General features: G+C 39.9%; 1 protein-coding gene across 1 annotated transcript in view; it reads right to left on the bottom strand.

Annotated features, from left to right (window-relative positions):
• The window catches only part of Vwc2 (von Willebrand factor C domain containing 2), a 140,640-nt gene that overhangs the window by 2,574 nt on the left and 111,597 nt on the right, over window positions 1-26,469 (bottom strand).

Here is a 26,469-nt window from a genome sequence, read left to right as displayed (position 1 = left end):
TTCAACCCCTGAGTTACTGATTCTTTAAGTTTAGGGGCCAAAGAAGTAAGTTCATAGGTGATGATAATGCTTACCTGGCAACCACAGAGCAACACCCCCAGTTACTGCTCAGGGGTATGTCTTCCACCGTCCTTAAGGACTAAGAATTACTGTAATCCTTGCTAATAACACCAAGTAAAAGCTTATCATCACAGAGGTGTATGTTTGCTGCTTAATTTTAGGTGTAAAGTCGAGGATATGAAAATGAATAGGAAAAATATTTTCAGTGTGAGTTGAAACTAATGCCACTATAAAAGATTACTTTATTGGTCATTAGGGAAAAAACCTCTTAGGTCAGTTCTAGTTCAGTTACTTTGGGCCCTGTGTCTGAAGTTCATGTTGTATTCAACAAAAGACATGTACTGTCCACATGTCTTGGACATGTATTGTCCAAGGACATAGTAAATTAGAAGGGGTCATGTAAGCTTCTGAGGAAGGGAATCAGCTGTCCTGCTCAGCTACCTGTGAACCACAGCAGTGACAAACAGTGTACCATAGTCCTAAGGGCACAATAATGGCAGACATATCTTGGTGGTGACCAACAGCTCTCTAATTGGACTTAAGCCCACTTAATAAGAGGGAAATCATATCTGCTACTGGAAATCTTAGCCAGCTACCTAGGGCTAGAAGTCATAGATCTTGGAAGAGACCTTACAGCTGCCATGTTACTAAACCAGAATGGTCCCTAACTATATTTTAAATATTTGTCCTTATACCCACAGATAAGTGTAGTCCTTACCTCTCATCAAGAAAATTCCTCTTTACAATAGAGGGAGATCGTTACAGAAAAACACAGGCAATCAGAATACAGAATTGTGGAGCACACTCCCAACTGATAAATCTATGGTACAACTTTTGCACCTAAGTTTCAGGGGTCATTGTAGGAGAGGGGACAGAAAGCTTATAAGAGCCAGAGGACCAGGCAGTTTGCTGTAGGGATGTCAGAGGCTACATTCATCATGCTTCATTAACATGGCTGACTAAACATGACCTGAGCAAAGATAATACCAATGGACATGCTAATCTTGAAGGGGAATCCTTAGGCCCCAACCTCAGAACTACAGGCAACTAAGAGCTGATGAGAGCAGAAGTAGGCTTCCCCAGGGAAGAGCACACCATTGGTTTATCCAATCCCAAAGACATCCAGTCCTGAAGACATATACAGATCTAGGTAATACTATACAGACTAAAGCAGGTTGCGCTTATGCATGTAGGAACACGGGTGTAATAAACAGTGTTTTTAAAAGGTCATGAATTTGAAAAAGAGGGCGTCAGTATATGGAAGAGTTTGAAGGGAGTACAGTAAGGGGGAAAATGGTATACTATAACCTTAAAATTGTTTTAAAATTACCTTTAATTGGTTACTTGGGCCAGAGATGTCTCCCTACATAAAGTATTTGCAACACAAGCCTGATGACCTGAGTTAGATTCGCCAAACTGGAAAAAGTGATCTCCAGAAAGTTCCCATCTGATGTCCACAGTGATATGCATGTACCCACATTGATGCGCACGGTGCACATGTGCTCACACAACATACATTTCATCACTAGCTTTATTTTATGACACATACACCCACAAACGTGAACCCTACGAATACCCTGTAAAGTATTGACACTGGAATCTAAACTAGAAGCCCCCAACATTGAAAAGCCATTTTTCAGAAATCTCACTCCTCAGATTTCTTTGCTTCTAAAATTTTTGAGAACATCACCCCAAACACAAGTATGTTTAGTGATGTGTGTGAGGACACCACAGTTAGGAAAACATTCGTTAGAAATTTAAAAATCAACAGACATCTGCAATAAACATTGGCCCTTTCCTGTTACGTTAATATTTCTGAGGGAACAAGTTGCATTTGTTCCCTCAGATTGAATATTTTTCTAAGTATTGTACTTCTAGTGGGCTCACCCACACTCACCCGTACCTTCACTTACACACAAGTGAGTTTATGTGACCCTTCTCCGTCCTTTGCCTTTTCTGCTCTTCTGCTTAGATACCGTCTCCTTTTTGTTCCCATCCTTCCTTTCTTCCCTTTATTATTCTCCCTTTTACTGTTCTTCCCTCTCGTGTGGAGAACTCAAAGCTTCAGCAATTACCCCTTTGGAATGATGGTCAATTACATATTCAGCTTCACTGTCTCTCTTGAGTTCCAGTCTTACATTTCCAGTGGGCGGGGGCAGCTGCTGTATGGCCTTCCTGGCAGCAGAAGGTCTTGCTTCAGACAGACATCTACATACTTTCTGTTAAGGACATTCATGTATCAGCTTCACTAAACTTTTTTAAATCTAAGGCCTCTCTGCACTCAGTGCTCAAGTACCCTGTCCCTCTGTACATATACCCTGCACACACGTGCCTCTTCTCCACTGTTAGAGATGAATGCTCAGAGGGCCATGGGCCATGCATGGACCTAACTCACAAAAGAGTTCCTCCCTGGTTACACAGTTACCTCCTTTGCCAGATGCACCACGAAGTTGTCTTAGTTTCAAACTGCCTTTCATATCCTCTCTTCTTTCTGCTTATCATCTTCCTTCACAGGATTTAACTTAAAGATACAATCTGCTTCCAATTCATTCTAGTATCTGTGATTTGCAGAGAAGACGTACTACAAGTGCTCTGAACGCCCGTATCCTGAGAGTGCTACTCAGAGGACTCGTCTTCCAAGAAATATGGCCCTGCTGCTTAATAAGTGATCATAGACTAAATACTGCAACTGCTTTGTACCATGGTAGCCTCATTTATAGAAATGGGAAAATAATACGGTATGGAGTCCCATTATGTGCTGTATGTATATGTTGCCTTAGTTATTCTGAAAATGTCCTTACCTGAATTGCTCTCTGCACCAGTGTTACTAGTCCTCCTTGGGCTATTATGATTAATAGTTTTCATTTTTACGCTACTCAGATTTGGGATTTTTTAAATGTTTTTTTTTTTTCAACGCAGCACAGTTTTATTCTTTGTAATGGTCAACATCTAGCTGTTGGATTGCCTGAGCCTCAAGCTGTTTTTAAAGTCATTTCTCATTTTTCCTACTATTGTAGAATTAAAAAAAAACAGTCAGGAAATTATTCGTTTGTTGTTCTTTCACAAAATCTATGTTTTCCTTTTAATTTTACTTAAAATCTCATCTGTGCTGCTGAGTCCATAACAGAACACAGGAACTGTCCTGTTCTTCATGGTCTCACTGGGTGCCTTCATCACTGTGTGTTCAGGTCTACTCTGCTAATGGGCAGTGTGAAATTGGTTCCCCTGAAAATGTGCAGTGCATCTGCATTTGGGGGTGTTTTAATCTTATGACTCAGGTGAGGAAGAAACAGATTATTGGGAACTTATTGGCGAACATAATATTCATAAAAAAGCAAAAGGTTCCTAGAATACCAATAAAAATAAAATACAATCCTAATGGGAGTACCAATTTGTATTGTGTCATATAGGAAGGCTTTTCTTTCAGAGCCTTGTAAAGAGAGGATTACACCATTTCTCTTGTCTCCCTCTCATTGTTAAATGCATTGCTAAGGAAAAAACTGACTCTGGGTTTCCTGGAGGCTCAGTTTCAGGATGCAGAATCTACAAGCATTTGAGGTACCAGATGTCTGTCTCTCGGGGCTGAGATAACAAAGAAACAAACAAATTCTTCTTGCTTAGAACTCTGTGGTAATATGCTTTATTAAGTTTTGAGAGGCATTTCATGTTGGCCAGTATCTTTAGCCTTCCTAGTCAGAGAATTGCTCAGATTGCATATCTCATGCAACCACCAGGCTGTGCACTGTTTCACAGTATGTTACGGAAGCCGTGTAGCTGCACAGTGCACTTCAGATACACTGCGTTGATACTGATTGCTGTGGCTTGAATACGTTCCCCAAAGGTATGTGAACTATGATTCTCAGTATGGTAACAGTAAGAGGTAGAACTTTTAACAGGAAATCCCAGTTTCACTTAGGAGTGTGTCCTTGGAAGAAGTTAGGGTTATTGCTGTTGTCAGTTCCGATTTTCCAATACAGAGAGCAAAACCTGAGCAGTTTTTCTGGCTTCATTTATTGTGTATATTGCTGGCAACAATATTATCCATCAAGTGGTACTTACCTGGGACACGTAGTCTACCCCACCCTCTTAAACTTCTGTCACTAGGAACTGAATAAAGTTCCCTTTTAATAAAGCAGCCTGCCTCGAGTATTTTGTTAAACTAATGAAAAATGGGTTGAGACGCAGACCTTTAAAACATTAAATGGTGGTATTTCATGGCCGCCCTCCTTGTCTGTCAGCTTTTGCATTCCTTTTAGCCACTCCTCTATAATGTTCCTGAGCCTTTGGTGAGGACGGGGGAGGTTAATATTAGATGATTCATCTACCAGTGGCCACTCAGGACTATTTATACTTGGTGTTTTGGGCATCTATGTATCCCTTTAGTACACACTACCCACTGCAAAAAGTTAAATCTGTGACTAGAGAGCAATCCAAATGTGTGTGTGTGTGTGTGTGTGTGTGTAAACATTTATAATATTTAGAAGGCAAGTTCACACTGTGACCATTTAACACAACAAGTTCCCATTAAGTACCTGTAATTGCCCTAGTTACAGGCTTTTGACCACCAGGCTTACTTCTGTGGAACAGCCCCCCCTCCCCGCCCGGTCAGAAAGCAGTTGGTTATCCCCATAACCATCATGCCACTATTGCGGCAATGAGCACATCTTGCCTGGCAGGTCAGTATTGTCACTTGCATGGTTCAGCACTGGTTGAGACTACTGATGACTTTTCTTCCCTGAAAGCCTGCACAGTACCTTCTGGTACTCTTAGGAGGCCAGAGGACTTAGGAAGCCGGAGTTTCTTGGTCAGTGAGGTTTTGTGGCTGCACCATCCTGCTTCCAAAAGATGTGGACGACTAAATGAAAATCTCAAGTGCCAGGGCACAGGATACTTCCCTACGAGTTACTAATCAGTGCATCCCAGCAACACCCAAAGGACACAAGCCACTCCTGTTTCTCTTGGTTGTCCAGCATGACTTGGTGGTAGGGCCTATTGCTAAAAACACTGCTCATTTTGGTTTTAGGGTGTACAGAACTGCTTTCTAAAGACATTAAATTTATATTACACAAGAGCCCTGTTTATTTGCATCTTAAGAGACTTAACAGGAATGAGATTAGCTGAACAAATCGGAGGGAGAACCTAGAGACCATATCCAGAGGTTAGGCAGGGCTCCCAGTTGGGGGATGGGGTCACTCATTCATCTCCAAATTTTTAACACAGAATTGCTTCTGTCTAAAGGAAATACTGAGACAAAGTGTGGAGCAGAGACTGAAGGAAAGGCCATCCAGAGACTGCCTCACCTGGGGATCAAGCCCATATACAGACAACAAATCCAGACACTATTGTGGATGCCAAGAAGTGCTTGCTGACAGAAGCCTGATATAGATGTTTCCTGAGAGGCTCTACCAGAGCCTGACAAATACCGAGGCCATCCACTGGACTGAGCACAGGGATTCCAATGGAAGAGTTAGAGAAAGAATTGAAGAAGTTGAAGTGGTTTGCAACCCCATAGGAAGAACAACAATATCAGCCAAACATCCTCCCTCCCCCCCCAGAACTCCCAGGGACTAAACCACCAACCAAACAGTACACATGGAGGGACCCATGGCTCCTGCCACATATGTAGCAGGGGATGGCCTTGTCTGGCATCAATGGGAGGAGAGAACCTTGGCCCAATGCCACAGTGTAGGGGAATGCTAGGGCAGGGAGGTGGGAGTGGGAGGGTGCATGCTCATAGAAGCCGGGGAAGGGAATATGGGATAAAGAGCTTCTGGAGGGGAAACCGGGAAATAAAAATACCCAATTAGAAAAGAGAGAGAGAGACTTTCTCTTTGTTTCAGGTATTAGATTAAGCCATCCTGAGACAGAAGTAGCAGGCTTGCACATTTGAATGTTTGCTTCTTTAGTGGCTGGTGACGACCACCATTCCATGTGCTTCTGTGCTTGTGCCTATCTTAGGCACTGTTCCCTCACCAGACAAACGAATTGCGAACATGTTTTCTTCAATCCTGTAGCTTGTGCTATTTTTTTGTCACTTTCACAGAGTAATAATTTATATTTGAACAAAATAAAATGCACCAATTTTCTCTTTTATATAACCCAGACAGTCAGCAAATTCACAATTCTCCTGTCTCTGAGCTTTCAGTGCTCAGTTTGCTGGGCAGCTTATGCTGCAGTGTCTATCTTGGCCATTCACATTAATGTTCTGTTTGAAAATTCACCAAGAATTCTGTACTTTGACAACTTAAACCAGTTATTTAATTAAAATGTTATTAATTTACATTTAAGTATGTTATCCATTTAAGGTAATTTTTGTGTAAAGTAGACATTTAGATTTAGTCTTCTTGACTTGCAAATAATGGTTTCAGCACCACATTTTGAAAGACTCGTTTTTTCCTGCTAATTTTTTAAAAAAGCATTTATTTTACTTATATGAGTACACTGTAGCTGTCTTCAGACACACCTGATGAGGGCATCAGATCCCATTACAGATGGTTGTGAGCCACCATGTGGTTGCTGGGAATTGAACTCAGGACCTCTGGAAGAGCAGTCAGTGCTCTTAACCACTGAGCCATCTCTCCAGCCCCCTTTTCTGGTAATTTTGATTTAATTGTTTTTGCTTTTCCTAGTTTTCTAAGGTAGGAACTTAAATACTTTACTTAAAATTCTTTTCAAATGCATTTAATTCTACAAATTCCCTTCTCAACTTTGCTGTCTCTCAGACCTTAAATGTTTTCATTGTTACTTAAATTAAAATATTATGAAGTTTCTCTTTGGATTTTATATAACACCCCAGTCTTAATGTATGCTGCATAATTTCCAAGTATTTGGGTTTTTTTTTCCTGCTCCTTTTCTGTTAGTGACAGCTAATTTAATTTCAGTGTGATCTAACTGTGCTTACTGTATGGTTTTCTATCTTTTAATCTTTGTAAAGTGTGTTCTGCTGTGGTTGAATGGCCTGAGCAGAGCCAGAGATCCCGATGCGCTTGTGGTCTCTGGTCACTGGCTCCCTCATTGCTGATGTTCTTGTGCACTCTCTCCTCGCTGGCTTCCTCTTTGCTACATGTGTTTATCCTAGTATTTGGAATGAAGTATGACAAGAAGCTCATATATTTCTTCTGAATTTTTATAGCATTTCCCTTCCCCTATTTTGTGTTCTATTTGTAAGAAAATACCTTATTTGAAGGCTGTTTTGTCATTTTGGAAAATCAACACCTTTCCTCATTGTATAATAATGCATATTGCAAACTTTATGGAAACTGATGAAAGATGCAAAGGACAGGGAGGATTACAGATATGCCGTGGAGCCATAAAGTGCTCAAGTGAAATCACAAAGTTCAGAAAGAACTAAAGTAAAAACCAGGAATAAAAGCAACACATAGAAAAGAGTACAAATATGGTAATTATAAACAAAACAGTAGCAGTTATCACAACGAGTGTTCAGTTGGCTGAATATATCAAGAAAGAGATTGATAGAGTGGATCCCAAACAGTAGACAGTGAAATGGGACGTCTGTGTCATCCTCTTGCCATGAAGGCTCAGGAACTATGCAGAACAGGAGGTGGAAAGAGACTAAGAGACAGAGGTGATGGGCAACACCAAGAAAATAGCTTTTCCCAAGCAGAACAGGGCTGATGCACATACGAACTTACAGAGATTGACAACATATACAAGACTTGCACATGTTCAACCCAGACAACATCCCAGCAAAGAGAAGGGGAAGTGGACACAAACTCCTACCCTAAGCAAGGCATTTGCAATTGATAAATGCTGGGAAGAGGAAAAAAAATCTTGTCTTCAGTGGAAGGACACGTGAACCAACCACAGCCCCGGGCAGGCCACTCAGGAACAGGTAGTCAACATAAAATGGACTTCTTGTTTCTTCTGCTCGTGTGTGTGTGTGTGTGTGTGTACTCATGCACACATAGACTTGTATATGTATAAGCACATGCATGTGCACATGTGTGCTTTTTGTTTTTAATTTTAAAATATATTCACATTCCTCCCTTTCTTTCCTCCCTCCATCTCCATGTCTCCTCTCTCTCCTTGCATGTTCATCTGCTAGCTTTCAAACTGATAGCCTCTTTCTGATTACTGTTATGCAATCTGTAGGGATATCACAGCCAAGTCTCTCTTTGTTTGTGTGTATATGGTTCCAGCTCTGACCACTTTGTATTAGATAACCAATTAGATGGCTCATTCCTGAGAAAAACTAATTTCCCTTCTCCCATCAGTTGTTAACCGACTGTAGTTCTTTACCTAAGGGAAAGATTTCCTCATAACCCATATGATTTCCTCCCTTCCATGTTAGTATGTCTACTGATGCAGCCATTTCTAGGAAGAATGGTCTCACAGCAGACGAACTGGTACTTTTGTTCCACAGGTTTCTGTCCCCTCTTCTGTGATGTCCCCTGAGCCATAGATACAGGAGCTGGGCTGAAGATGTTTTCACTGGGACAGGGCTACCCAGAATCTATTAGTTTCTGTATTGTGCCACTTGGACTTACATTCTTTCCCTTAAAAAGCAAAGACCACAGAGCATGACAAATACAGAGGGGGATGCTCACAGCCAACCATTGAACTGAGAACGGGGTCCCCAATGGAGGAGTTGGAGAAAGGATTGAGGGAGCTGCAACCCCATAAGAACAACAATACCAACCAACCAGAGCTCCCAGGGACTAAACCACCATCCAGAGAGTACACAGCAGACAGACCCATGACTCTAGCTGCATATGTAGCAGAGGATAGCCTTGTTGGGTACCAATGGGAGGAGAAGCCCTTGGTCCTGCCAAGGCTGGACCCTCTAGTAGAGGGGCATGTCAGTGGGGGAGGTGGGAAAGGGTGGGTGGATAGGTTGGAGAACAGCCTCATAGAAGAAGGGGGAGGAGGGTTGGGATAGGGCAGTTAAGGACCAGAGACAGGGAAAGGGGATAACATTTGAAATGTAAATTTAAAAATCCAATTAAAAAAAGAGCAAAGACCAACAAAAAACCCTTATCATCAAATGGATCATTGTTGTAGTCCAAGTGACTCACCAAAACAATATAGATTATTGATGTAGTAGCCCTTGGGTGCCACTCAGAGGGTGAGGGTGAGTCCCTCATGCTGAAGCCACCAAACTCAGAACACTGGATTCAGATATTCAGGTGTATCTAATCTAAAAGCCTCTTTGCTGGGATCCAGCTTCCATAATACCAGAAACTACCAAGCTGCAAGCTTGACGCCAGCTGCCAAGGGGTAGAGGGCCATTAAACAGTACTTCCTGGCCGTGACATTTATGAACCACAACAGTGACCAGCAGGACAAGATATCCAAAAACCCACATGTTTGGGGTAAACATCAGCTGTTTAGTTGAACTTAAGGCCCACATTAAACACGAGGAGAAATTGTACGGTACTAAAATCTAGCATCTGGGCCTAGTAAGTAGGTCATGATTTTATAGGAGAACTCGCTATTACTACTTTGCTATACAGGCTTAATTCCTAACACTATTTTCCTTATATTAACAGATTAGTGTAGCCATCACACCTTTTCAAAGAAGTTTCTCTTTATAGTAAATAGAGACCCTACAGAAAACCCACAACCAAACATGATGTGTAGACCAATGGAGTGTAAAGAACCTAGGCCCAGTTTTTCATTTTTAAGAGAGAGAAAATATGAACTGAGGTGGTGGAGGGGAGATTATGGGAAGAGTAGGGGAGGGGAAAGAATATGACCAAAATACATTGTCAGAAAAAATTAAAATAAATTTTGAGAAAAAAGAAAGGCACAATAAAGGTAGAATGCTGACGCACATGAACACTAGTCAGAGGGAGGTGGAGTTGTCTTAGATTTTTAACAAGCAGAATGCTAGAATGCTGCAAAGATTATCTAATTACCTGATGGAAAAACATAAATGAATTAACAATATTGCTGCATGAAATTGGACTCTGATACTATAATCACTTAATAATAAATTAGCACCCATTCGCTTAGCTACATTTATAATGAGGGAAGTAGAATAAACTTAATCCTAATTACTTAATTTTAATATATAATAATCTTCCCAGTCATTTGTTCTGCAATAGGCAAAACAACTTCATAACTACGGAAAGTACATTCAGAATCCATAAGTATTAATTGAGTCATATAGGTACTGAGTACTGATTAATTGTATGATTGTTGACTCGGCCTAGATAACTAATGATGGCTAATTTCAAAATAATTCTATTCTATAACAATAATGTTTTATTTCCTCAGGGACAGTTGATGAATAAACCTTACTAAATTGGACTTTCTTGTGCTGGTCTGACTTTAGGATGGAGAATTGACAATTGTGGAAGCTGTTGTTCATACCATCTGGATCCCAGAGATAATGGCAACTTCAGCTAGTTTGCAATAAAGTAGCCCTCATGCTGGTGTTTCTCAAAATTCATGTGAAGACGCTAAGTGGACAATGTGGCAGTATTGAAGTGGGGCCATTTCAGGGCAGGGTTGAATTATGAAATGCCCACAGGACTAGTTATCCCTTAAAAGAAGGATTCACAGATCCATTTTGCCACTGCTCCTGCCATTTTTTCTAAGTAGGACACCACCATAAGAAAGTACCATTATAATACAGATGCCTGCAAGGTATACTGAACATGACAGCAACTTGATCTCGGACTTTTCTGCCTATAAAACTGTAAGAAAATACACTCTGATTTTTCTAAATTATTCAGTCTAGCATTTTACCTTCTTCGTTTTTATTTTTATTATATTAGTGTGTTTATGCATCTTGCACTTGTATTGGTGCTAGTTGAGGCCAGAGGGGCATCAAATATCCTGTAGCTGGAGTTAGAAGCTACCGTGTGGATTCTCAAAACTGAGCTTGGATCCCCAGGGAGAGCAGCAAGTGCTCATGAAAGATGTGTAATGATATTGAATGTGGTTTTAATTTTTATTTTCTGAATGACAGTCATTTAGATATTTCAATGTATGTATCACTTCAAGTTTTAACTATTAGAACAGGTATCTTTATTGCCTTCTACTGGGTTGCTGAGACTTGTGCAAATCTTCCCATACTCTGAATGAGTCCTGTGTCTGGCTTATGGCTGCAGATGGACTTCCAAATGGAGTCATGAATTAATGTTCTCGCCGTTTAGTTCTTCCAACCTTTACTTTTACTTATTTCAAAGCTACGCTCTGGGTACATGTTTCTCTAGCAGAGTAACATCTTATAGTGCTGTTAAAAAAAAGAAACAACAAAATACAGCTTTCTAGGAAGGAGCATAAATAAAACAAGTCAGAAAAGTATGAACAGCAAGAGGTATCAGGGGCCTTTGGGGAACTTTGGTCCTTTTCTTAATCATGGAAAACATCCCTGTGACTTTGAATCACCTTCAGTAAAGAACCTTGAATATTCAGGCAAAAATGTATTCCAATTTGGATGTTTAAACTGTCCTTATTAGCCTGACATCTGCAATGTTAATTCAGTTCCTTGTACCTTCTAAACCATATCTACTCTGCCATAAACTGATTGACATAATGAAAATTATGCGACCACTCCTAAATTTTTATTCCAAGTAGATTTTTTAAAAAAGCTTTTAATTGACATGTTCTTTGGAATATGGAAGCTTAAGATGCTGTCTTAGGGTTTTATTGCTGTAAAGAGACACCATGACCAAGGCAAGTCTTATAAGGACAAAATTTAATTGGGACTGGATTACAGATTCAGAGGTTCAGTCAATTTTCATCAAGGTGGGAGCATGGCAGCATCAAGGCAGGCATGGTGCAGGCAGAGCTGAGAGTTCTACATCTTCGTTTGAAGGCTGCTAGTGGAAGACTGACTTCCAGGCAGCTATGGAGAGGGTCCAAACCCACGCCCACAGTGACACATCTCCAAAAAAGGCCACACCTCCTAATAGTGCTACTCCCTGAGCCAAGCATATTCAAGCCATCACAGATGTCATGTATTCGATGTGATATTTAAATTTCCATTTGTTATATAAAGTGTTCCTATTCGTTTTTTATACTGTTATAAATACTATGCTAAAGGTAGTAATTCATTACTTAAATTTGAACAAGATAACTAGTTTAGAAGGGAAAAGCTCATGGGGTCAAAGGTTCACTCATTGCAGGTTTGGCCCCATTGCTGTATTTTCCATGAGGCAGCATGTGCCAGAACAAGTTGCTTACTCCAAGGCAGCCATGAAAGAGAGGGAAAGTATTGGCATTTTTTATCTCCTTAGCAGGCTGTCACCAGTGACCTAAAGCGTGCCTACTGTGTCCCAATACCTCCCATTAACACCAGTTGTGAACTAGCCTGTAGCACATAGACTTTTGGGAGAGATTATTAGAGCTAAATAATAGCACTAGGTATCTCTGGTTTCTTTCTCATTTGCCATACCAAGGAACCAAGGTTGTCCCACCAAGTTTATCTGAATGTATGGGCTTTCTACCATCTCCACTGCTATCCATCCGTTCGAGGGACTGTGTCCCCAGGGCAGTCACTGATGAGTTAACCCAATGATTAGACCCAGTGATTCCTTCTCCAGTTCACATTGTTAGCACTTTTGTGTACTTCTGCTGGCTAGAACTGAGAGAATTACACTAGAAACAATACCTTATAAAATGTGTTTTGCTGCTGTTGTGACATTGAGTCTCTGTAGTTTGAAACGGTTGCCAGAGGAATCCTAATATTTATGAAGTGTTATATTACCGGATATGATATAATGAGGTTACTCTCTTAAATCAATAGTGGAATTTTCCAGTACTTTTATTTGCAGAGCTGTTTTTAATGAGTTTGTGGTTTAAAATTATCCTAATTTTATTAAATTTATTGAGAGTTGCTCTACTTTTATGTGCTAATTTTAATTATTATATATTACTTGTGTCTCAAAAACTTGCAAAAGTCATTTTGAAACTAAATTATTTAACAAATATTTTACTTTTTACATGTGTTTCACACCATTGAAATGATTTCTTTTGAGGCATTTTTAATAAGGCCAGAAAATATTCAACCTACTTGAGACTTTAATCATTTATGATTATCAAGTTATATAATATTTTCCATAATAAATTTAGCTTCACAATTATGATATCTGCTGTATATTTTATGATTCTGTAAGCTAATGTTTTTAATATTTTATTATTATTTTTAATCTTTGATTTATTGAAAGCCTTTATTATTTTATTGCTCTGATCAAGGAATTTGTTCTTAGTTTTATCAATTTTTCTGTATTTCCTATTTTCCAATTTATTTAATTTCTAATTTTCAGACTTTTGTTTCTCTGTCCTTTAGGGCTCTATGCTGACTCACTCTTACCTTGTTTGGAAATGAAAGTAATTAAGGCCAGGATTTGGAGTGGGCAACAGCTGGGTTTGCAGGTCTGACAGCACAGCCCTCCCCCTTTGACACGCAGGCCTCTGCTTCCTTCCTACTGAGGTCTGAGCAGCTCCACAAACAGCAGGAGGACCCTTACTCCTGCCCTGAGCTGGAGGGCCTGGCCACGAATGTGTCTTTAGGGCCACCAGCCTGGTTCTATCCTTCCTGCTGCCTGAGGTTCACTATGGAGGTTTCCTCTATACTCCAGGGGAACATCTTACATTGGAGCTTCTAACAAAGAATTGTGGCATGAGCAAAAGCGTGTGCAGGGGGTGTGCGTTTTTACTGTAATGGAGTTTTCGTGGGACGCTATTGAAACGTTCGGTGAATTTTGGTTTTTAAGAATTGAAGATAAAAGTCAAACTATAAAGAGGGTGGAATTGAAGCTTTCAGTTGCTTCTTGTGTGATGTGAGAAAGCGGCCCATTAGCCTTAACAGTGAAAACTTGGTGTGGGGAAGCTTCAGAGGAACTGCCTACTGCCTGAGCTCCCTCCTCCCTCCCTCCTCCCTCCCTCCCTAACTCCCACTCTCTCCTCCCCCCCCCCCCCCCCCCCCGTGTATTTGTCCATCTCTTTCTCCCCTCCCTGTCCTCCCTCTTTCCTGGCGTCTTCAATGCCTATATAAAAGTATGGGATGTAGGGTTGGGGATTTAGCTCAGTGGTAGAGCGCTTGCCTAGCAAGCAGAAGGCCCTGGGTTCGGTCCCCAGCTCCGAAAAAAAGAAAAAAGAAAAAAAAAAGTATGGGATGTGTGTAGAAGGGACGACAAATGGAGGCATCTTGGTGTGGAATACTGGCATGGTTGCTTTTCTCTTTCTGAATTGTCTTTTAGTGACTTCATACGCCTGTAAGGTTAGTGATCCTGGCAGAGGAGAGGGAGGGATCCAGAATGTCTCCTGACCATCTCATTAGAAGCAGCGCAAACTTTGAGCAACTTCCATTAATGTTTGCTGCTCACGTCTGCTTTGTTGTCTTTTAAATCAGTTAAACTGGAGAAGAAACAGCAACTGCCACACCAGTCGTGCTGCAAGTCTGCAGCCCAGCACGTGTGGGTGGAGTATTCAATGTTTATGCACAATTACTTTATGTTTTAAGTAATTTGTAAAACAAAATCTGTACATGACTGAAAAGCAAGCAGATGGCACTTGGATGCTGGTCTGAAAATCTGTCATTTTCTTGTGGGCTCATAAAGTTATATGAAAATTAATTTCTTTTCAAGACAAGTTTAAACATAGGAAAGGAAAATTTACTCAATTAAGTGGGTACTAAGTATACCGTATAACAGAAATTGTTATTTTAATATTTATTTATCCCTTATAAATGTATCCGTAAATTCAGCTTGGAATATAAATTTGTTTACAATGTACAAAAATAAATGACTAATTAGTATAATAAACCTTATTACCACATGAAAAGCAATTTCAATAAATACGTATAAAAGAGAAACTGTCCTTTGAATGCCTACTTATAATCATTCTACTCTGAAATGTAGCTAAACCCAGCACTTTCGGGGAAAATGAACATATTCTGAAATAATACTGTGGTGGTTTGAGACAAGTAAATCATGACAGATGGGACAGAGTGTTTCCAAGAAGTTATGGTGTACTGCTTGTTTCATGGATTTTACCACACAGATCTTGGTAATCTAGTTTTCCTCCTGAAACAAACCAGAGAACCTAAGCCACTCTAAAAGGAAGCAGAGGCAGAATATGGGCATAAGGAGAGACAGGGTAGGCTCAGGCTGACCTACTTCTGTCTTTCTTTTTTCTAAATTTCAACTTAATTACTAATACTTTAGACTTTGTGATATGCCAAATATAATTTCAGACTGTCCTTTGTGTTTCTTAAATCTACAGGTGTATTATTATGAACACACTGTTGAGACAAATGCGACAACGGTGTCAAGCACTGTCATGGAACTTTCTTCTTCTCACTTGAACATGTGTGTCAGCACCAGACCTGGACTTCTCTTAGAGCCTGGAGACAGTGAGCACAGGAGAGAACAGACAGACGACCGACAGACCAACCAGAGAGTACGGAACAGTTTCAACAGACATTTAGAAACAGTGATAAGAATGTCTAAGGAAGTCTGGACCCCTGAAAAAACAGCCTTCAAAGAATTGAAAATGAAAAACTTGTGTAAAAAGAAAGGATAAAAAAAGTCCACTAACAATAAAGATTGTACCTAAAGGGACACAGTGGCCATGACCTAATGTGTATTCAAGTCCAGACTGGCTAAATTATCCTGGATGGGAGGTGTATGCTCATGTATACCCTCCCTACATAAGTTATAAATTGTGTCTTACAAACTAACTCAAAGAAATGCCCCAGGATTTTTTTATTAAAATGACAAGCACATGGGATTATACAAGAATAAGAGCATTAAAGCCAGTTGTTCCACACTCTGGACTTACCTGACACAGAATTTCAATTCCATTTACTCATTGTACTCAATAACATAGAAATCACTTATCAAGATTGTACACAGTGAGTCAAAAAGAAAATAAGCTGAGACCTCTTAAGTCATAAATAGGTCAAAATATAGAAATAAAGTAGAAAATCTGTGGTAGAATGAACTGAAAGGTACTCAGAAGAAAATGTGAGCACAGAGCAAATGTGAGAACAGAGAACATCAGAGACGTGACTACAGTGATAAGAGGGAACGTAATTGTCTAGAGAAGCAGACTGAAGGTTTAAACTTCGGTACCATAGTCTTAGAGGTCAATTAAGCTTTGTCCTTGTGCACAAAGGCATAGGAAAGAATAAGGACAGTTCTAATAAAACTTTATTAACAAAAACTGATTTGATTTGGTTAGGGAGCCACACAGTTGCTTAATCTTAGTCCCATCTTTGGGAAATAAAGGTGTATACAAGAACTAGAGGATAACATGCTACATACCATTTTTAAAAGATTAAAGTTCTTAGAAAAGAGACTACAGTAGGAGGAGTTAGAAAGAAAAGGAAAAACTTAGGATATCACTGTGAACCTGATGAAAAGAACAAAGGTAAACATTATGGACAAACAAAACAGCAAAAAAACATAAATGTTAAACTTCCTCCACAGCACTGAAGAGCAAAAAGAAGGGATCAGCTCCACCCTGGACTTCCAGGAAGAGCAAAATGACTTCTGAGACTGGAAAGAGATTGGTAACAAGAGGGCCAGAATGAGCAAATCGATCTAAAACTAATTGGGATGTGTTAATCATAATAGGATTTGTCATGCCATTTCATACATGTATAAAGTGTACTTCAATGATACTACACTCAAATAGATTCTTTAAAAAGGACGGCCAAAGAAAGAGCTTCAAATCAGCAGTTGATGGGAAATTTCATCTATGGTGTCTTTTGTTTATGGGACTCTTGAGGCAGAAGGGAAAGTGTCCTGAGAGGAGGCTCTAGGGGCATTGCAGGGACTTAGACAGGTGTGCAGGTGTCAGAACTGTTGAGGACAGAAAGCTACAATGACATCTTAAAGGAAAGGAGCTGGTGCCTACGAGGCGTCTCTGGTGGTCCAAAGCATGGATGGTAGGACTGGATCCAAATGGTTGTGACAGGGGAAGTTCTGTCTAAATCCTACCACATGTATTGAGCAACTTACAGCATTTACAGCTCAGATTGTGTTTACTCCGAGTCTGGGCTACAGTCATAGAAGAGATCACAGAAAAAGACGGCCATGGATGGCTGCATGAAAAAAAAAATGACCCACTGGCTATTTCTGAATGCTAGGAAGCAGCCACGCGCCTTGTCTTCCAATACATTCTCTCACGTGACTTTGAGAGCAGGGTAGTGGTAGATGCTGGGAGCGCCGTGTATCCTTTCCATTCCTTGAGGCATCAGTTCTAATTATGGAAGAGACTGACAGTCATGTAGAGTACTCTGCACCCCAAGACTGTCCTCAGGAATGAATGTGGCTAAATGTATTTGAACTATGGAGAACTGTCAGGAGAAATTGGGCAAAGCCGCAATAGTGTGAGCACATCAGAAGGATGGCATGTATAAATTTAGACTTTCGGTTTTAAGTTGTCTTGGCAGGTTGTGTCATCTTCTTCAGACATGAAGGCTGAGCAAATAAGGCACCTCTACAACTGTAATTAAGAGAATCATCTCCAAGCTAATTATGCTGTATTTATTCATACCAAATAAAACTGTGTTGACAGGTAGTGATTGAATACAGACACGGGCTGTCAGAAAAGGGGGTGGGGAGGAAGGAAGCTCTTAAAATAGGATAAATTGTCGACAATTTTGAAAAGCAAGGGGACTGATTTCTGGATCTGTTCCTGGGATGCTCTGGGTTCGTACTGAAGCGTCCCTCTAGTTAGCTACTTAACTGAAACTCTAGGTGATGCACGAATCATGTCACACGCCTGTGCCTGAATACCACTTCAGAATCGCGTCTGTGGTTTGAAGGAGTTTCTATGTGCAGTTTATTATTTGCATAGCTGTGAGACAGTTGGTATTTTTGTACTCTATAGTTGTGGAGACAGAGGCTTATAGATGAAGTACTTGCCTGATGTCAGTCACAGAGAGGCCGATAGAAAAACCAAACTCGTGTTGTTTATATGAAAGTCTCATTCGTTTTCCACAAACCTAATGATAAAGGCTCGTGAGGAATATGTCAATATTGTCGAATTGGCATGCAGATGCATTACTACAAGCACCCATCAAACCACAACGTACTATACCTGTGACTTAGAACATACATAACCTTGCTGAATTATTTTTTAAAAGATTTATTTATTATATAGGAGTACACCATAGCTGTCTTCAGACACACCAGAAGAAGACATTTGATCCCATTAGAGACGGTTGTGAGCCACCATGTGGTTGCTTGGAATTGAGTAGTTAGTGCTCTAAATGGCTGAGCCATCTCTCTAGTCCCCCTTGCTGATTCATATGTGGCAGACACACCATCCGTATCAATTCTGCTCTATGAATTTAGTTCTTTTCTTAGGATAAGTTCCTAGAAGTACAGTCTCCAAGCCACAACAAATCCTCAACATCTTCACAACTTGATACAGATTGTCAAGTAGTTTTCGAGAAACATAGATACACGCCCACAGTCAAAAATAAAGTATGCCAGTGAATTACAATGGCATTTTCTTCTGTTCATTCTTTTGGCAATCAACTACTTACTGGACATGAACAATCTAAGGAACAGTGGTGAGAAACAGGCATGTTTCCCTTAGGGATCTTGGCATCTAGTGGGTGAATGAATGCCAAGAATAACAGTTTCAGGGTGAGCCAAATCCTGTGTGTATCGACCATGCTAGAGCACTGCTTTGGCGCTCAATGTACATTAATGTAATTCTCATACAATTCCATTAAGACACTTAAGAGTGAACATCTCTTTGACAAAACTCCAAAATCTGAAACTTTAGTACATCAGCACAACACCAGAAAGAAAATCCCACAGCATAGAATCGTTTTTTTCGTGTGTTGTTTTAAAAACATCAGATGAGATTAGCATTGGGCCATAGACAAGGTTTTAAGATATCCTAGATTTTTGTCAATACTGTTAAATCTGAGAAAGAATAAAGTACAAGTTCTTTGCCTTTGAAGTACTCTGAATGATGGAAACAATCTGCCACCACTCTCGTTGCATAGAGGAAGAGCAGGAGAGACAGTGGGTGAAGTGGCTGGGAAAGGCCACCCAGTAGAGGGGAGGAGCTGTGTTTGTACCTAGCAACACCGACACTTATAATGCTCTGTCACCATCTGAGAACCATGCAAATGACTATTAAGGCACTTTGCAATGGTCACCAGCTCTTCTTGTTCTCCAATTCACATCACCGACCCTGCACTGTAAATACCCTCCATAAAAGTACATTTTCTTTTTTCTTATGATTTTGAAGCTTCTTTTTTACCCAGAGACAGCATCCTAAATGGCTCTCAGGTCTGTCTCCAGACATCCTTACTTATCTGAAAGCCTGTTATAATAATAAATTCAGCTACATCTCTGTAGGGTTTAAATTTGTTTCTTGCGGGAATTATAATTGCAGGGATGCAGGTCTCCTCCAAAAGGACACAGCGAGAGGTAGCTTTGATGTCTCCTGCTCGCTCGTGCTCTGCATGCTGAAGAAAAGAAGGGACAGGGTTTATATTGCAAGTAGGGACAGGATGAAGAAAGGGGATTTGAAATTCTGTGCCTGTTACTTTATAGTGCTTCAGCAAGAGTGTTTCATCTGTGGTCAGTGTTAGCTCACCAGTTGTGTAGCAAATAACCAAGTTCCAGAAAAATAAAAAAGTAACACAACACTCCAATCCCATCACACAGGCATGAGAACTTACTAGTCAGAGAACTTGCTGGTCATAGTTAGGGCACAGGTGCATCTAGTATGTATTTAGTTTCATTTTTCACAAACCTTTATTATGACACAAAGTAAGAACCTCACCTCCCAACCACTGTCCCATGCCTTTCAATTTCAGAAGGAAAATATCTATCCCTGTAGGGCTAGGGAGTCAGGGAGCCATGGGGAGACAGCTAGAGCAGGAGTGGGGCGAAGGTGTGTCCAAACCCTGGAAATATTGCCTTGAGATTGGCAGTAGATTGGCAGTCTACCCCTGCTCCAGGCCTGAATGTCCTCTTGTACATGCCCCTGCGTCCCCACCTTTGTCGCACCTGAGGAGGTTGGGTAGCTAGGTTAAACTTCCTCTCTGTAAGGTCATGTCCAGCAGCATCTGGAATTGATCCTTATGCAAATAAGGCCTCCCGAGCAAACACCCTGGTCCCAGACAATGATGTACACTCACCCTGCTAGCCCCTACTCACCCCCTAAAGGTTTGAATAGCCTTTCCCTCATTAAAATGAGCTGTCTCACTGAAGCTGCCTCCCCAGAGTCTGTTCTTAGAGCTTTCAGTCTCTTAGCTCCCAGCTATCCTGCTCCATTTGGCCATTCAGGATCCACTGGTGATCTCAGGTAAAGCTGCTAAGAGCAGGGAGGAGGAGCCTAATGGCGCGCGCACACACACACACACACACACACACACACACACACACACGACTATTGCATTGGTTTAATTTGTCTTCTTCCTACATAAAACAGTTTTATCATAATATGTCAACAGGGCCTATAACTAAGTATCCCCACACAAACTCCGGATGAAATGTAATTCTCCTTGTAAAAGTATCAGGAGTCGGAAGTATTAAGAGGTAAATGGAATGACCACTCACAGTTTAATGGATTAGATGAATAGTGTTCTGTTGGGGTTTCATTATAAAGCTGAGCCTTCTCTGCCTGGCGTCTGCTGTAAGGGACGACTCCTGAACCAGCTGAGAAACCTTCACTGGATACTCAGCTGCTATCTCCCATTCTTTCCTCACCAACAAGAATAATATAACAAACACACATGTTCGAGATTCTGTGCACAAGATCCGTTAGGGAGTCTTTCTTTCATCTACTTGAAATCCGTAATTACTGGAAGCTGTCTGCCTGTGCACACTTACCACTTTATATATATATATTCCCCAACTTTTGAACAAAGTTACCTTTCGATTCATCCCTAGTAGCTGCATGCCCCACCCACTCTTTCCTCACAGCTCACATATAGCTGTGCAATAGTCTGAGTGTCCCTGTTGCTTCAAAACGACTAAGGTGGAGTTCAAATCCTAAGGTGACTGTATGGAGACATACAACATTTATGGAAGTGATTGCATTATGATGATGGAGTTAGTTATGGGTTTAGTGACTCAATGAATAAGTCTACTGAAGGGCATTCCCCAGTCCACCACAAGGTGGCCAAAAACAGGAAGTAAGCCCTTAGTGGATCTGGAATTGGCCAATGGTTTGGCTTGATCTTGAACTTCCAGCCTCCAAAACTGCTAGAAAGAAATTACTTCTGAGTATAATATACGTCATGATATTTTGTACTGGGAATTCAAGTAAGAGTATCAAACACAAGCTGTGGTCTATTCATTCGTTTATTGATTTATTTGCTTCAAAATAAAGGGTCAGAATAGGCTTCCTTCCATATTGTTTTATCCTTCTCCCACAACTTCTAAAGCTGATCTTTGTTAATTTGTTTTGTGAATTCTTACTGTGTTTGCTCATTTTGTGTGTATTTGTGAAGGGCATTCACATGTGGAAGTCAGAAGACAGCTTAAAGGGGTTAATGTACTTCTCCTACCATGCACACCCCAGGTTTAGAGCGTGGATTATCAGTCTGGGTAGCATATGTCTTTATCCACTGTGCTATACAAACAACCCTTTGGTGTGAATCTTTATAGATATTTCTGCTTCTCTCTCTGTTGTTTCTCCCATGGTGCTTTCTTCTTGATTTATAGCAGTATTTATCTAGATACCAAGTTCTACTATTCATGGTTTTAGTGTGTACTGTTATAGAAATATATTATAAATTTTCCTTAATATTTTTTAGTTCCTTTCTCATATCTTTAAGAAAATTCTAATTTTCTATACGTCATAGATCTTTACGAATTCAATTCTCACAAACTTGATTTACTTATTTTTCACATTAGGATCCCAAATGCCTGGGATTTGTTTTTGCTTACCTGTGATACAGAGAACTAATTAAATTTGTTTCCATATGGAAACCCAAATTTTGTCAGTAACAGTTACTGGATCATATCAACGGGAAGTAGGCTTTCAAGTAGACAACTGCTGAAAGTTCAGTTTTCTTTCATGACAGGGAGTGAGGAGGCAGGAGTTCAGGGCAGTGCCAGTAAGAGTACATCCAGGACCTTGCTCTTTCTGTGCTCTGTCCCATGAGCTCTAGCTCCTGAAGGCCATTTCCAGAGGTGAATACAGTGCTCAATCTTCCCATCAATAAGCCCAGCATGTGTATGTGACATACACTTGCTTTTTACACTTTTTTATGTTTGTATATGATGGGGTTTTTTGTTTTTTGTTTTTTTGTTTTGTTTTTGTTTTGTATTTTTGCTTTTTTTGTTTGTTTTTGTTTTTGTTTTTTTTTTTTTGCTTTGCAATGGAAACAGTGTAAACTAATCTGTTAGGGGTCTTTTGCCATATCATAAACACTTCCGAGGAAATAAAAAAGGTTATACAGTTTAGAATAGTTAAATTTTACAGTTAGAATACAGTTAAATTTTTTTTAATGAGAATATTCAGGTCTACAGAAATTTACAGCATCATTATTTTCTCTTAGGACTAGGTATTTCTAAATATTTAAATTCTTGTCTATTCATATCTATTTGGGTTGAAGGTGATATTACTTTGTTTACTGGAATCTTATAGGAATTTACCTTCTCTTCCAGGGGGTATTCAGGCATTTTTCACGCCGATTCAGTTTGAAACTATAGCTGGGCATAATGCATGGTTTTTGTTGTAGTTCCGGGTAATCAGAATTGATACTGATGGACATTTAAGCTTGAGCCTTCAATCGTGTTTGTTCATTTCTCAAATATTTCTAGTTCCTGTGACTTCAACAATGGCTTTGATGCCATTCCCCATTCAGGCCAATTCTCAAATCCACTCTAATTGTTGCTAGGTAGTGGCTAGGTAATTGGATTTGTGTTTTGATGACAATGTATTTTTTTAAATTGTGGAGGATGCTTTTTGTACCCTACTTGTTCAGACTATAGTTCTGTAAATATGTTGTTTTTTTTTTTTCATTTGCTTTGGCTTAGTTTTGAGTCAGTTATTTACCAAGACTCTCTTATCTTCCTTTCCCTTTGTTTCCTTCTGATCCAACCCCCCCACCCCGGTTTGTCTAGTTGTATGTACAATTTCCTACAACTCTGATCATAAAATGCAGGCTATTTTCCTGAGTGCAACATATTTTAAAGAAATTATTGCTTTTATTTTTCTTATCTCACTCAAATTTTCTGCTCATAAAGCAATAGTATCAGTATACATTTTTCTCCCATGTAGTTCCAATCTCAAGTAAAATAGAACAGTATGAACAAAAACATAGAATTTCTTATTTGGTTTTATTTAGTGCTGCTCGAGAGCATCTACTTGTGAGCCACTTGTTGTTCAAAATTCATAGAAATCCCACCAATCCAATTCAATCTAACTAAGTTATCTATTTTCCTGGCCATATATTTGCATATTTTACCCAACTATTCTATTACTAACAAATGTTCATCGCAATTCCACAACTTCATGATAAGAAATGCAATAGCTAAAATAAAAACTAGGTGATATACATTCACATCCTGGCATTTTAATTGCCCTGTAGTTCTAGGATTAAGAGGTAGAAAGGTCCTAAATGAACCCTGGCTTGTGAAGCCAGAGGAATGGTTTAGAGGCTTCAGGAATGCTTTTTGTCCATCCCATGAAAGCCAAAGAAGGGGAAGTCTGATGACGTAACTCTGTCACCAGCCTATGATGACATCCATCACTACCTGATGATGTTGGTCCTTTACCACACAAGGCACACTTTGCAGTTCCTCGCTATTGAGGCTGGAGGTTTCATCATACCCTTGACTCTCATACACAGTTCCTCCAACCCACACACACCCTGAAATTCTTTAAATTTAAATAAAAATAAAAAACCAGTGCTTCTCAAATGATTTCATAAAGTATAAAAGGAAGGAATGATTTCAATGCCCTCCTTTTAGTGGTAACATTACACTGATAGAGAAACCAGATTAAAACATGACCACAAAAAACAGAAGGAAATTACAGACAAATCTCCCTGATAAACACCAACACTGAAATTAAATCCTCACAGATGAAATTCTAGAGCACATCAAAAAGATCATTCATCATGTTCTAGCAAATTCAATGTGTATAATTCAGGAAACAGACTTCACCACAGAGATGGATGCAAACATGGAAAGCATGTTATCAACCCAGTAGAGACAGAAAGGGCCTTTTGAAAACCTAACATGTCTTCATGACAAAAACCTGTCATGTCTTCATGAGAGAAAATAGGTGGGAAGAGTGCATTCTCAACATGCTCATGGTTGATCATATACAACAAACATACAATCAACATCATGCTAAACAAGGAAAATCTAAACCATCCTTACTAATATCAGAAGCAAGATAAGGGTGTTTGCCTTGCTTGTTTCTATTCAATGTAGTCCTCAACATCTTAGCTAGAGCAAGAAGACAAAAGAAACAAAGCAGATACTAACAGGAACAGCCAAAATATCCTCATTGCAGATCACTACGACTTTATACATAAAAGACTCTTCCAGAGAACTGATAAACACTTTCAACAAAATAGCAGGAGACAGAATTAACATATAAGGAAGCAATAGATTTTGTATATGCCAATGACAGACATATTGAGAAAGGAATCTGAAAAAAACAATCCCATTCACGACACCCTCAAAAAGTACTGCTTTGGAATAAACATAAGGAAGTGGAAGGTGTCTGCTAGGAAACCTTCAAAAACACTGAAGAATGAAATTCAGAGACACGTGAAGATTGAAAGTCTTTCTACATTTACAAGTCAGAAGTATTAGTAGTATGAACACACCGATCCTACCAAACTCAGCCTACAGATTCAGTGCAATCACAATCAAAATTTCAGTCCCATGCTTCACAGAACTAGAAAAACAAGAAAACAAAAATTTTAAAATTCACAGGGAAACATGAAATACCCCACATAGCCAAAGCAATCCTGAACAACAAGAATAATACTGGAAGTGTTATTCTACCAGATTTCAAGGTATACTCCAGAGACATAGCAATAACAGTGCTTTCAACAAATAGTGGTGGGAAGGCTGGATATCTACACAGAGAACAAAGTCATCTTTCTCCCGTCGCCTTAGTTTCTTTTCCTATTGTTGTGATAGAAAGCAAAACAATACAAAAACAACCTCAGACCAAACCAAACCATAGCAAACCACACCAAACCAAACCAACCACCAACCAACCACCAACCAACCACACACACACACACACACACACACACACAAAAGAAAAAAAGAAAGAAAGAAAGAAAAAAAACATAGGAAAGGAAGGGTTTATTTTGGGTCATGGTCCAGGTTACTATCTGTGGTAGTGGAGAGATCACAATGGTAAGAACCTGAAGAATCTTCTTACCTCATATTCACCGTCAAGAAGCAGCGATGAATGCATGCTGCTGCTCCTTTCACGCAGTCAAGTGTCCCAGCTAGGGAAAGGTACTTCCCACTGTGGGTGGATCTTTCCTCTTGAATTGACATAATTAATATATTCCTCACAGCCACAGCCAGAAGGCTTGCTCCTGTCTTGTTCTAGATACTGTCAATTTGACAACACTGACTATCACGACTATAGAAACCTTTGGCCATTCAAACACATAGCATCAATTTTAATGCCCCAATGTCTTGAAAGTTCCTCTGGCAAATGAATTATTCTATTATCCTTAACTGAAGTATGCCTAGTCTTGTGGACATGGGCATAATAAAACCAGATTTGTGGCAGAATAAATAGCTCCTAGCCAGGTTCCTGATAGAGGCTGTGTTCCCTTCTGAAAACTTGTGAAATAAGCTTCCACTGTCCATGCTTCTCTCAGCAATAGTGTTTTTGTTTTGTTTTGTGGTTTTCTTGTTGTTGGTTTTTTTTTTTTTTTTGGCTCCCATTAGAATAGTCCATTGAGTTCTCTTTACACCATTCAATGACTTTTCTATTGCCAAGTTCCAAACACTTTTATATTCTTCTCACAAAGCAGTTCCAAAGGCCTAAGAATCACATGGTCAGCTCTGGCTACACTTCTTGTTACTGATCTCTGTCTTGATTTCTTTTTTTTTGTTGATGTTGTGGTAAAACGCTTGAACACAAGAACCTTAAGGGAGCAATTATTATTTTGGATCATGGTTCCAGGTTACAGTTTATCATGGTGACAGGAAGCTGAAGGAGTTAGTCAGGTTACATCTGGAATAAGGGAGCTGATGGATGTGCTCTGCTGCTCAGTTACTTCTCTCCTATATAACGTCCAGGATCCAAGCCAGGGAGGGATGTCACCCACTGCGGGAGGATCTTCCCATCTTGAGAGGTACAATTAAGACAATCCCCCACAGGCATGATCAGAATCCATCTTCTGTTGAGGGAACAACACTAACCATCACACTTACCCTATGCAACGATTAATTCCAAAGACTTCAACATAAAACTTGAAACTCTGAAACTGCTAGAGGAAGGACTAGGAACTAC

Source organism: Rattus norvegicus, chromosome 14 (assembly GCF_021556685.1).
Source record: "Rattus norvegicus strain SHRSP/BbbUtx chromosome 14, alternate assembly SHRSP_T2T, whole genome shotgun sequence".
Lineage (NCBI taxonomy): Eukaryota > Metazoa > Chordata > Mammalia > Rodentia > Muridae > Rattus > Rattus norvegicus.
Note: the sequence above shows the minus strand (reverse complement) of the source record. Positions and strands in the feature narration are given on the sequence as shown.